Raw genomic sequence first — 12,374 nt, 5'->3', positions numbered from 1 at the left:
CCCAAAATCGAAATCTGCTGCCGTTAATTGTCTTGCTAGCGTTTGGGGAATATGGGTGATTTGCATCAATTACACTTTTATTGACTTCCACAGTGCGTAAACCGGACGAGATTTCTTGGCATGTCAGAAAATCAGCCAGAAAAGTTGTGTGAGATACATATAATATTTTTGACCTTGTCGTGATTTGAATTTTGCTCGTTTAAGGATTTTTTTCAAATATTTAAACTTAATTATTTTTGCATAAAAAATATTTGAGAGTGTTACTTTTATCTGTATATTATGGTGTTCTGCAGATTTCAGTCATTTCGCCCGGTCCATTAAATCAAAATTATTACCGGTATAAGTCATTTTATGCCTAAATATATTATATCAAAAGAATTTGATGCATTAGAAATGGAATTCAAACTAACAGAAAAGGGGGGTTGAGATCTTTTACCGTCAGAAAATCAGCCAGAAAAGTTGTGTGAGATACATATAATATTTTTGACCTTGTCGTGATTTGAATTTTGCTCGTTTAAGGATTTTTTTCAAATATTTAAATTTAATTATTTTTGCATAAAAAATATTTGAGAGTGTTACTTTTATCTGTATATTATGGTGTTCTGCAGATTTCAGTCATTTCGCCCGGTCCATTAAATCAAAATTATTACCGGTATAAGTCATTTTATGCCTAAATATATTATATCAAAAGAATTTGATGCATTAGAAATGGAATTCAAACTAACAGAAAAGGGGGGTTGAGATCTTTTACCGAGTCAGAAAATCAGCCAGAAAAGTTGTGTGAGATACATATAATATTTTTGACCTTGTCGTGATTTGAATTTTGCTCGTTTAAGGATTTTTTTCAAATATTTAAATTTAATTATTTTTGCATAAAAAATATTTGAGAGTGTTACTTTTATCTGTATATTATGGTGTTCTGCAGATTTCAGTCATTTCACCCGGTCCATTAAATCAAAATTATTACCGGTATAAGTCATTTTATGCCTAAATATATTATATCAAAAGAATTTGATGCATTAGAAATGGAATTCAAACTAACAGAAAAGGGGGGTTGAGATCTTTTACCGTCAGAAAATCAGCCAGAAAAGTTGTGTGAGATACATATAATATTTTTGACCTTGTCGTGATTTGAATTTTGCTCGTTTAAGGATTTTTTTCAAATATTTAAATTTAATTATTTTTGCATAAAAAATATTTGAGAGTGTTACTTTTATCTGTATATTATGGTGTTCTGCAGATTTCAGTCATTTCGCCCGGTCCATTAAATCAAAATTATTACCGGTATAAGTCATTTTATGCCTAAATATATTATATCAAAAGAATTTGATGCATTAGAAATGGAATTCAAACTAACAGAAAAGGGGGGTTGAGATCTTTTACCGTCAGAAAATCAGCCAGAAAAGTTGTGTGAGATACATATAATATTTTTGACCTTGTCGTGATTTGAATTTTGCTCGTTTAAGGATTTTTTTCAAATATTTAAATTTAATTATTTTTGCATAAAAAATATTTGAGAGTGTTACTTTTATCTGTATATTATGGTGTTCTGCAGATTTCAGTCATTTCGCCCGGTCCATTAAATCAAAATTATTACCGGTATAAGTCATTTTATGCCTAAATATATTATATCAAAAGAATTTGATGCATTAGAAATGGAATTCAAACTAACAGAAAAGGGGGGTTGAGATCTTTTACCATGCCAAGAAAACCTTAGCAGTCTGTCCGGAGAGCGAACTCAGTAAAAGCCGAATTAACGTTAATCTGTGAAACTCCCCAGAGAGATGTTGGCGAGGCAATTAATGTCAGCAGTTTTGAGGGAGGGATCTTAAGTTTTACTGGGTTTAAAACATAGGTACAAAACTAATTATTTGGAAGCCTTTGTACCCCTTCTTTTTTTTTTCTTTTCTTTTTGTTGTTTTTTTTTGGGGGGGGGGGGGGTCATATTTATCAAATACTGTAAGAAAAAAAGTAAGTTAAAGAAAAACAAAATTATTAATTATAGTAAACTAATTCGTCAGTAGAAATAAGCTGTCTTTCAATTTTTTACGTAATTCCATATAGTTTTTTTTTCCTGAGCATAAATTAACGTCGGGTACGATGAACATGGTAGTTTTGGAAGTAGCGCGCGTCGAATTATGGGAAAAAGGGGTACCAGATTCCCGGAAGTTGACATCATTTCCTGGTTAAACAAGAGGGGAGAGGAGTACTAAATGGGTAGAGGTATCACACCGGTAATTAACCAATCAAAATGAACTTAGTCAAATGTAGGTCCATACATTTAAAATTGATTTTCCTTTCTTTTGAGACGTTTTTCTATTCTCTTCCAAGCCATTTTTACAACTTTGGTACCTGTGCCTATTAAATTTTATGTACTTTTTGAACAGATAAAGGTTTTCGACAGGAACTATTTTTTTCCCGGGAATAGGAGGCTACTTCCTGCGGTACACTCGGAATGTTTATAGACACATTGAAAACACGTGGATTTGAGGGTAGCCCTGTTTACAGATAGAAAAAGTCAGAAAATGCCGTGTAGGTACCGTTTTGTGTGTGAGAGTGTGTCAGCTAGTGTGACAGGTAATGTTTAACACCTCCTGCTAGATATTTTTTCAAGTAAACAACTACCAATTTTTTTTTTAAAGACTTTTTATTCTATATGGAAATTTACAGTCAAAACAATTACCCGTGTGACGCAACCTGATTGGCTATGTTAATATTTTCATTTTAATGTAAAAATATCACTGATAGAAATAAATGGTGGAATATATCAAGTTTATTTTCTTTAACTAAGAAAGCTGAAAACCTATGATCCCCCCCCCCCCCAAAATCGAAATCTGCTGCCGTTAATTGTCTTGCTAGCGTTTGGGGAATATGGGTGATTTGCATCAATTACACTTTTATTGACTTCCACAGTGCGTAAACCGGACGAGATTTCTTGGCATGCACAGGAAAAGCTCGGGTCTGTCCAAGTAAGGTGCAACGTTGTTTATCATGTTTTTATCCATGTATAAATAGAAAAAATATATGTAAGCGGAGATAAATATGTTCAGTGTTTCCACTTTGTAATGTCTGATCGATGTTTTCCGCATATAACTCAAATTCGTTTAATAAATTCTAAACACCAAGCTCCATAGTTGCATGATGACTAGAATTGCATTGAGAGCATCATTACTAAAACTATGTCATTTAATTAGTAAATTATGAACACATTCTACAGTGACATGTTTGAGTAATCTTATATGCCCATCTGTCTAAACTCACTCAACATGCTTAGACAAACCCTTACTTTCATATATTGTAAGATGTGTGACACAAGCTTCGAAAATGTGAATCAAGACTAGAAAATTATTGAAAAAGAGAAAGAAATGTAACATTTATTCTATAGATAAGTATGTGGTTAAGTGTTTATGTATCTTTAAAATCAATATAAGCATGAAAAGGTTATAAAATGAATTATCTGAAAGAGTTCATAATTAAAAGGGTTAAGTAAGTCAAATAAAAAGATTATTTGTTTGATGTACTCAGACCAACCTGTCAAAATCACTCTTACACAATAATTTATTTCAGCACTTATAATTTTTTTTTCTCGTTTCCATAGTATAATTTCTATATGATGCTTCTTGATTGAAATTTTCATGGTGGATCTAGGGGTGAGTGTGTGTGTTCCCCTGGACATTGCAGAGTTATTAAATGTACATACTAAACCAAGCAGTACAATTCTGTGTCATCCTTGAACTTTCAGTAAGACGTGGTATTCTCAGCACTAGTGTCTTTCAAATGGCGAATAGATTTTAATTGGTTAAGAAATTAATAACATCAGGGACTTTAAATCGTTGTTGACAATGATGAGACAACTTAATCCCTTACTTCTTTCTCATATATATGTAATCCTGTTATTTGAAATTAGTTACACTTCTTGACATTTGCCTGAATTTCTATCCCAGCCACATATATTTCAACAATGAATGAAAGCTGTGTAAATTTTAGAGGCTAATTATATATCGAGAATACCACACCTTACTGAAAGTCCGAAGATAACAATGAATTGTACTAAAAGTGACCTTGGACCCCTCCTTGGAAAAACTGATCTATGTAAAATTGGTATGAAAAGTCACCGGTATGATGCTTTAAAAGCCAAAGACTCCCTGAGTAAATAGAATTTTCAATGTTGAAGTGATATTTTGATATGGATCCAGTGAGCATTTGTTTCATGAGTATTGACACAGATTCTCGAACCTGTAATTGTCTGAGCAGATGAACATCATTATAAGTACTGAATATTTAATTTGTATATATAATTGTATATTAAAAGTAGCTGAGAAATTGAACATGCATTATGAACATGTCTAGTCTTTAAAAAAACTCTTTCTGTTGCTCTGTGCCTAAAAAAAAATAATCAGGACATCCAAGATGGTTCAATTTGACTTGTACTAGAGTTAAGGCAGTTCAATTACACTTGTTCAAAATTGTTTTCTAACCAAATAAAAAAATGAATTTTTATCATGCTACATGACACAGCATAAAATCCTAACTCATAAGTTTGGGAAGGATTCCTCATTTATTTGGGGGAAAATGGTTTGATATGAGTTTTGCATGCTGGTCCAATACACAATCTTGACATAAATCCATGAAATCTAAATTGAAACTGGTTATCTTTGTTTTTAATGATTAATGCATGATTAAACCATGCACGAACAACCTAATTATATAATTATAACATTGTAAGGACTCGGCTTAACAATTTAAACAAAGTTGAATTATCAATTTGTCTGATAATTTTATCCTTTTCCTTATTCCTTTTTATATCACCCACTATGACCTCATAGGCATTCCTATTTATCATCTTATATTAACATGTACATGTATTTCCTTTTTTGTTACTGTCATATTGTGGAATGAGATTTGTGGGTTTAAGTCCAACCACCATTATTACAGTTTTACATAAAATTATGATCTAGAATAGTAAATAGTACACCATGGTGCATTACGGATCCACATCATCTTATTAGCTACTGATATCTAATCTATCAGTATACTATTCACGGGTGCTTGAAGACAGAAATACACCCTTCCCCCCTCCCCATCCGATATTGATGGGTCTGTTCGGCATATGTTTTTCTCATTTATTATCTTATACATATTGTATATACCGTAGATGACACATTTGTAATTTTATCATCAATTTGGAAATTGGCTTTAGAAAAATTACTATAACAAGAGGCCCAAAAGGTTCAAAAATGGTTATACGTGTATGTACTATGTACAAGCATATATTTACATTTCCAATGTCTTTGTCTGTGATAAAATTACCAATTGTAAATGTAATTTATTTCCTCATGAATGTTTTGGCGCGGTTCCAAAAAAAACCACGTGCAGGGCGGGACAACACCTAGAGAGAAGCAGGCTTGGAGCCCGTGGATTGGCGGAATCAAAGCATGTAAATATAAGGAATAACTGTCAGATTTTTCGAATTCATGAAGATGATCAATGGATTGGCTTGTGTGATAATTTTATGCATAAACGCCTTTCGGCGTTTATGCAAATTATCACACAAGCCAATCCATTGATCACTTCATGAATTCGAAAAATAAGACAGTGTTCCTTAAATAAGCAAACGATAATGACTTTCGACAAGAGAACCATTTATTTGTTACTCTGCATTTTTTCAACTTACAAAAGAATCAAACCAAGGACACCTGTCTAATGACAGGTGCACCAATACACTACCCACAGCACTACAAATGGTAACTAAATATTATTGTGCACTAGCTTTACAACAAAATTTTCAAAATTTTCAGCATATGTGTGTAATAAAGAATTTGTTTTTAAATGCATCAATGTCCTTTCCTACTTAAATGAAATATTCTGTTTTTTTATCAAGAATTATTTAATGCTTCAGTGCAAGGATATACCAATAACAGAACATTTATATTTGTGCAGTAACTGTTTTATCTATGATATACTTATATATACATTGTAAAAAAAGTTTTCCATATTTTTTTTTTTTCAAATCCTGAGTCATTCCCCATAGGACGATTTTCGAGGACAATATTTCAATTCAAACAATTGAAAAGAGAAAAAACGACATTAAAAAATCGCAACATTGAAGCAAAGTAGTAAAGTACCTGAATACTTGAGCCGTGGTTCGAAATTTTGGTTTATATGTACTAGGTCTTATCGTCTATGTACAAACATAGAAGCAAACGATAATGACTTTCGACAAGAGAACCCTTTATTTGTTACTCTGTATTTCTTCAACTTACAGAGACAAAAAACGACCCGATTGTCGAAGTCTTTTAGTTATCTTGTACTCGAGACAGTCCCCATGCCATCTTTGTTGTACTTTCGGTTTGACAAATCATCTAAATTTAAACTCTCCTTCGATCATGCATCCCGGAAATAACTGAACATCGTATTTTTTATGCCTTTTATTTGGAAATTTATGTACCTTTCTTTTCACTGTAAGTGAAATCGACGTCAGGCATTTTTGATAGAATAAGCGTCGGGTGCGTTTGACGTAATAACGTCACTGACGAGAATAACGTCATATAGCGTTATTTCACGTGGTATGGACAATTACCTTAACTGCTTTTTTCTAAATATACTAGGCCTATACATCATATCGGCAAAAATATTTAGGAGCCCCTCTTTTTATTCCATGAAAAGGGGAAAACTTAATTAAATTCTAATACTCAGTATAAGATCTCATAATCACACTTAATCATAGTGAATGTAAACAGTTTATATTTCCCATCCTGCATCGCTCTGTAGGCGCTTTATTTCATTGGTCAATTTCCCGAAGCGCCATTTTTGGAGGATCGAGAAGGACGAAGAAGAAGGTGTAAGCAGCTGCTAAATGTGAAAAGTTAAGATGGTTTCACCACCCAGTGTCTTTAAGACTGTGATAAATGCAATGGCCAACGATGAAGGATTACTGTACGTATATTTTTGTTAACTTTTTACGGTAAATAGTAAAAAAAATACTGTTGTAATATTTGGCAACAAATCTTCACTATCGGAGGCAACTTTTGTTCTGACGCCATTTTGAAAAGTTGGATACCTAAGTTTTAAATTGTTAAGTGTATATATTGCAGAGAGAGAGAGAGAGAGAGAGAGAGAGAGAGAGAGAGAGAGAGAGAGAGAGAGAGAGAGAGAGATTTGAGACAGTGATATAGCATAACTTAGATTATGGAGGCCCCAAAGGCACCGTGCATGTGCATGCTGTATGTTATAAAATGGCAACGTTTCGCCTTTTATCATGTTTATTAAAATGTATGCTCCATATGTATGTTCTCTCTCTATATATAAATGAATACTTTTCGGAATTAAAGAAAATAAATATTTTTAACCCCGCTCAAATTATCCGGATGATAATAGTTACACCGAGCATGGTTTTGTAGTTAAATTCAGACTGTAGAACATCCGGTTTGAATACATGTGTTTTCAAGGTATCACACCGGTAATTGACCAATCAAAATGAACTTAGTCAAATGTAGGTCCATATATATAAAATATTTTTTCTTTCCTTTTGAGACGTTTTTCTATTTTCTTCCATGCCATTTTTACAACTTTGGTACCTGTGCCTAGTAAATTTTATGTACTTTGTGAATAAATAAAGGTTTTTGACAGGAACTATTTTTTTCATGGCATAGGAGGCTACTTCCTGTAGTGCACTCGAGGTGTTTATAAACACAGTGAAAACACGTGGATTTGAGGGTAGCCGTGTTTGCAGATGGAAAAAGTCCGAAAATGCCGTTTGGGTACCCTGTTTTTTGGTGTCAGCTAATGTGACAGGTAATGTTTAACACCTCCTGCTAAATATTTTTTCATGTAAACAAATACCCGATTTTTAACGATTTTTTATTCTATATAGAATTATATAGTGAAAATAATTACCGGTGTGATACCTTGAATTCAGACTTTTCGGATAGTCAACTCTTGTTTTTTGGAACTTACGACTTATGGCAAGGTATAAATTAAATATTTTTGGTTCAAAACTTTGATAAAAGCATCGATATTTTTACAAAAAGTGTCTTCAATCTCAGCTTATCCGATTATTCATGAAGGATATCCTCATCAGAACAGTTGGAATAGATTGTAGCGAATAGCGTAACCCTTAATCATATGCATGACGATGATATGGAGGAAAAATATACATAAAAAGTGAATGTAGGTGAAAGCCTGTCCACTTTGCTGAAGAGATTAGGTTTGTTATATTGTTTATTCAATACTGAAATAGTTTACTGCTCAAAAGATTTTTTTTTGTAATGTCTAACCTGTTGAGATGAAGATGTAAAAAAAGAAAAGCCTAATAGTGAATTAATATTGATAGTATGTCAAGAAATGCAAATAAATCATCAGCTTGAATTATCAGTTTTTTCACAATTATTGACCTGAGTAGGTCAATGTATAGCGAATAATACATACTCTTTTCCATATCACATCCTAGCCCGAGACACCAATATCAGCCAGAGGGACAGAGGCCCTAGGGCTGATATTGGTCGAAGGTCTGATACAGGATGTGATGTGGAAAAGGGTATGTTTCATTATGTTTATTACAAACTTGGTAATAAAATACAGAACACTTCAAGTTGAGAAGATCAAGAAAATAAGTAAATAATCATGCACAATAATACTTACTTACATACATGTACATGGTATTGTCTTACTGAACAGATTTAGCTGTCATTAGGTCAAAATTGCAAATAATAACATGCTTCTTATATCTGTTTACACAGGTAACTCTTGATGGCTTGAACTTCAATTTCTCGGAAGTTCTTGATCGCTTGAAGTGAGTCTCCGGTCCCGATTTTTTCCACTATATAACTATTAAGCAGATTTGCTCTTGATTTCTCGAACTCCTGATCTCTCGAAACCCTTGATCCCTCGAAGTCAAAATGCAGTCCCGCTGTGCTGTGAATTTTACCCTTGTTACCTCGAAGTGGCTGTGTGTATACCAAGTTATAATGTTCAAACTTTTGCCATAACTGTATATTTGTGTGTCTGTCTGAGTGTCTGTTGTCAACTTAAACCTTCACCATAACTTTAGAACTATACGAGATAGTGGCTTCATATTTAGTATGCATACTCCACTAATAAAGTGCTTTCAAACGGCAACAAGGACAATGATTATGTGATCTTGACTGTGACCTGTATGCTAAAAAAAATTGCATTTTCGAACTTTGTTGCTGTGTTTCACAAGTGCATCTTGTTTTTAGCTCTACTGGTCAGAGACCAGAAGAGCTTATGCGATAGTAATGCGTCCGGCGTCCGTATGTCTGTCTGCAAACACTACTCCTCCTTAAATTTTAGTCCGATTTTAATATAACTTGGCACACAAGTAGACTATACTAAGATACATAATTCTGTGCATCAGTTTTTGATAAGTACAAACCAGTAGAGCTACAGTCTCGACAGAGACCTCTGGTTATTTTTTCTTCCATCCCGGTTGTTGCTAATGCTATTACATAATTAGTTTAAATTAGAATGCAATAGTACCTGGACATAATTTATCATTTCAGAGAGAAGAAAACTGTGTGACGTTAAAAGAAAACCAGTGAGATAAAATCATAGAAAATGTATGATGATTCAGGATGTGGTCATTTGGTAAGTTGTAATTCATTCATGATTAGTATGTATATGACAATTGTCTGGAAAAAAAAAGATTCTAAATTTTATTTAAATACTGAACTGTGGTATATCACCTGTGAGCTTCAAGAAGTTTTATGTAAAAGCTAGGGCTGAAACAATTTGCCCCCTCCATGTTATGTGTGTATTGCTATAATGATTGACATACAATCAGTTCTCTAATACATACACTTCAATAAAACTTTGTCGTCTTGAACCTGGATTGAACAGGAAAAAACTCTGAGATCTCTCCAAAAATTTGAATGAAAAAAGGAAATGCTTATTAACTGATTTCTTGCTGGTCAGTATTTTGATTACTTAAAGGAAGCTCTAAAATAATATCAGGTAGTTTTATGAAGTTAGAGTGATCTGTCCATAGATTGAGATTATGAAAAATGTTATTTTACAGTCAGTTAGATTATTTTTAATAGATTAAATTATTTTTAGCATTATTTAAAATAAAAAAATAGGAAATTAATTATTTTCATAAATTTTTCCAATGTAAGTAAACAGCAATGATTTCTGCTTACAGATAGTCCATTGTCTTTGAAAATTTCTTGGGGAAATGAGGCACATACCATATGTTCTAAATGCATAAAAAAGGCTCATTATGCACATATTTATATGAAATATGATAGATTTTTTTCTCTCCAAGGAATAATTTCTGCAAGTCACTAAGTTTTTAGAGTTTCCTTTATTTTATAGATATTCAATCAAATTATTTGAAGTATTAAATTTTGGTAAATTTTATGATACTAAAAGGTTATATGGATGAAAAAACAGCATGCGTGTATGACAATCAGGGCTTAAATTTTTAATGTCTTAATTTTTCAGTGACATTAAAACAGGAATTGTCATCACCAATAGACGAATTTCACATTCCTAAGAGTTTTCTCCAATTGTCGGCGTATCGCTCATTTTTCCCACTTTGTCCTTAGTAAGTTACAAGTAAGTTACTTGTTAATATATTTTCAATCTTCAAAAATATTGGACAATTACGATCTGTGTCTGTATTGCCAGAGTATGGGGGCAACATGAAAATCATAATGAATATGTTCATACAGATTTTATTTCTAAGATATTGTCCCTCAACGTTGATACGGTTAAAGAGGGAAAACAGCGTCTTAAGCCGGTTGACCCCAGATCGAGCCTGCGAAGGGGAATAACTTTTGTAAATGTGAAAGTCCTTTATGGTATATCATATAGATCTAAAACTGACTGAATTTTGATCAGCCAATTCATGAACATGATGAATGGATGTAAATAATGTTGGTCAATATATGAAAAAAAAAATTAAATTACTTGTTTATACATGTATATACATTTGTGGTATCTCTCCCATTGAAGTTTATAAACTTGTTATTTATTTCTTAAATAAACTGAGCGTACATGCAATACCGGTATAAAACTACTCATAAGATACATGTATACTTAAACCATGATAAAATCATCTGTGTCCAATGCAGCATATGATAAATCATTAACATACAAGTACATGTGTATATAAACTGTAATACATATATATTGCATTATTTTTAGGTCCTGTTCTGTGGATGCCCTAAGACAGTGTCTACCCATCACTCCATCTGATATCACTTGTTCTGTGCATATTTCTCTCTCAAACTTAAACTACAGAGAGCCTGTGGATAGAGGATGAAGAGTGACCTTGGACTAATTTTCTAGGTCAAAGGTCAGTATCAAAATCTACTGTATATCTTTATTTAAAATCATAGTCCAGAGTAGATTTCTCCCCTGGTGTAATCTAGCTTTTGTGCAATGGGGTGGAGGGTCTGCAATGATCTTCAACCAATTTCTAGGTCGAATATCAAAATTTAAAAAAAAATCTCTCCCTAATATTTTTGTTATTATAAAGGGTATGTTTTCTCTCAAACTAATCAAACTTAAAGCAGGGTTCTTAGTATGAGATACATGTAGTAATATATTCTCAATGACATAATCAGGCTGAAAACATTATTTATATTATGTTATTTTTTTTTCACGTATCATAAAGCATTAAATATTAAAGATATACATTAAATGCTGAAATCATATGTATCATGGTCATGGAAAGTAATTATTGATATTGGTATATTAATTAAAAGGACATTGACTGATCTTTCAAATTTCTAAGTTATATTCAAGCATTATAATTCTGACATCATATAATAATTTTGTATGAATATTGCAGATCATAGGTGATGTGAAGAAAACCAGGAAACTGATGTTGAAAGAAGTACTTAATGACCCTTATAAATGGACTTAAATGTGAAAGACTGTTCCATTGTTTATCTAAGATATATGAGTTTATTTAATATTTTGATATCATTGAAAAATTCAGTTACAGTTTTTGTACATCAAATGAATTATTAAACATATAAAATGGTAATGCTTTTTTCTTTTACATGTAATAAATTTTTTGATAGATTTTTAAAAGAATACGCATTATTTTACATTGCTTCCTTTAGAAAAGTTAGGGAATCTTGAAGTTTCCCAGTAATTTCCACCAGGAATAGGACTCCAGATAATTCCACCAAGTTTCCGCCACACAGAAAGTGCTACACAAGTTCCATATAGTTTCCTGAGTCAAGGAAACTTCAGGAATCATAAGGTTTCACGAGCTTCCATGTAGTTTCCCATAAAAGAAAACCTTAAGATTCCATCAAGTTTCCATTCCACGGAAACCACTACGCTCATATTCCATATGGTTTCCTGAGTCGAGGAAACTTTAGGAATCGTGAGGTTTCCCG

At 32.6% G+C, this 12,374-nt stretch overlaps 2 long non-coding RNA genes across 2 annotated transcripts; both read left to right on the top strand.

Annotated features, from left to right (window-relative positions):
* The first annotated feature begins 1,900 nt into the window (after positions 1-1,900).
* On the top strand, positions 1,901-2,819 carry LOC134265269 (uncharacterized). The gene is made up of 2 exons (XR_009991710.1): positions 1,901-2,267; positions 2,388-2,819. It is a non-coding gene; the product is annotated as an uncharacterized LOC134265269 (long non-coding RNA).
* Positions 2,820-7,921: 5,102 nt separating this feature from the next.
* LOC134265271 (uncharacterized) lies at positions 7,922-11,933 on the top strand. The gene is made up of 5 exons (XR_009991712.1): positions 7,922-7,969; positions 9,522-9,606; positions 10,462-10,564; positions 11,167-11,317; positions 11,816-11,933. It is a non-coding gene; the product is annotated as an uncharacterized LOC134265271 (long non-coding RNA).
* The last annotated feature ends 441 nt before the right edge of the window (positions 11,934-12,374 follow it).

The sequence above is a fragment of the Saccostrea cucullata genome, unplaced genomic scaffold, assembly GCF_032062105.1.
Source record: "Saccostrea cucullata isolate Sc308-1 unplaced genomic scaffold, CSIRO_AGI_Scuc_v1 ctg1200, whole genome shotgun sequence".
Taxonomy (NCBI): Eukaryota; Metazoa; Mollusca; class Bivalvia; order Ostreida; family Ostreidae; genus Saccostrea; species Saccostrea cuccullata.
This window is presented reverse-complemented; position numbering and strand designations above follow the sequence as displayed.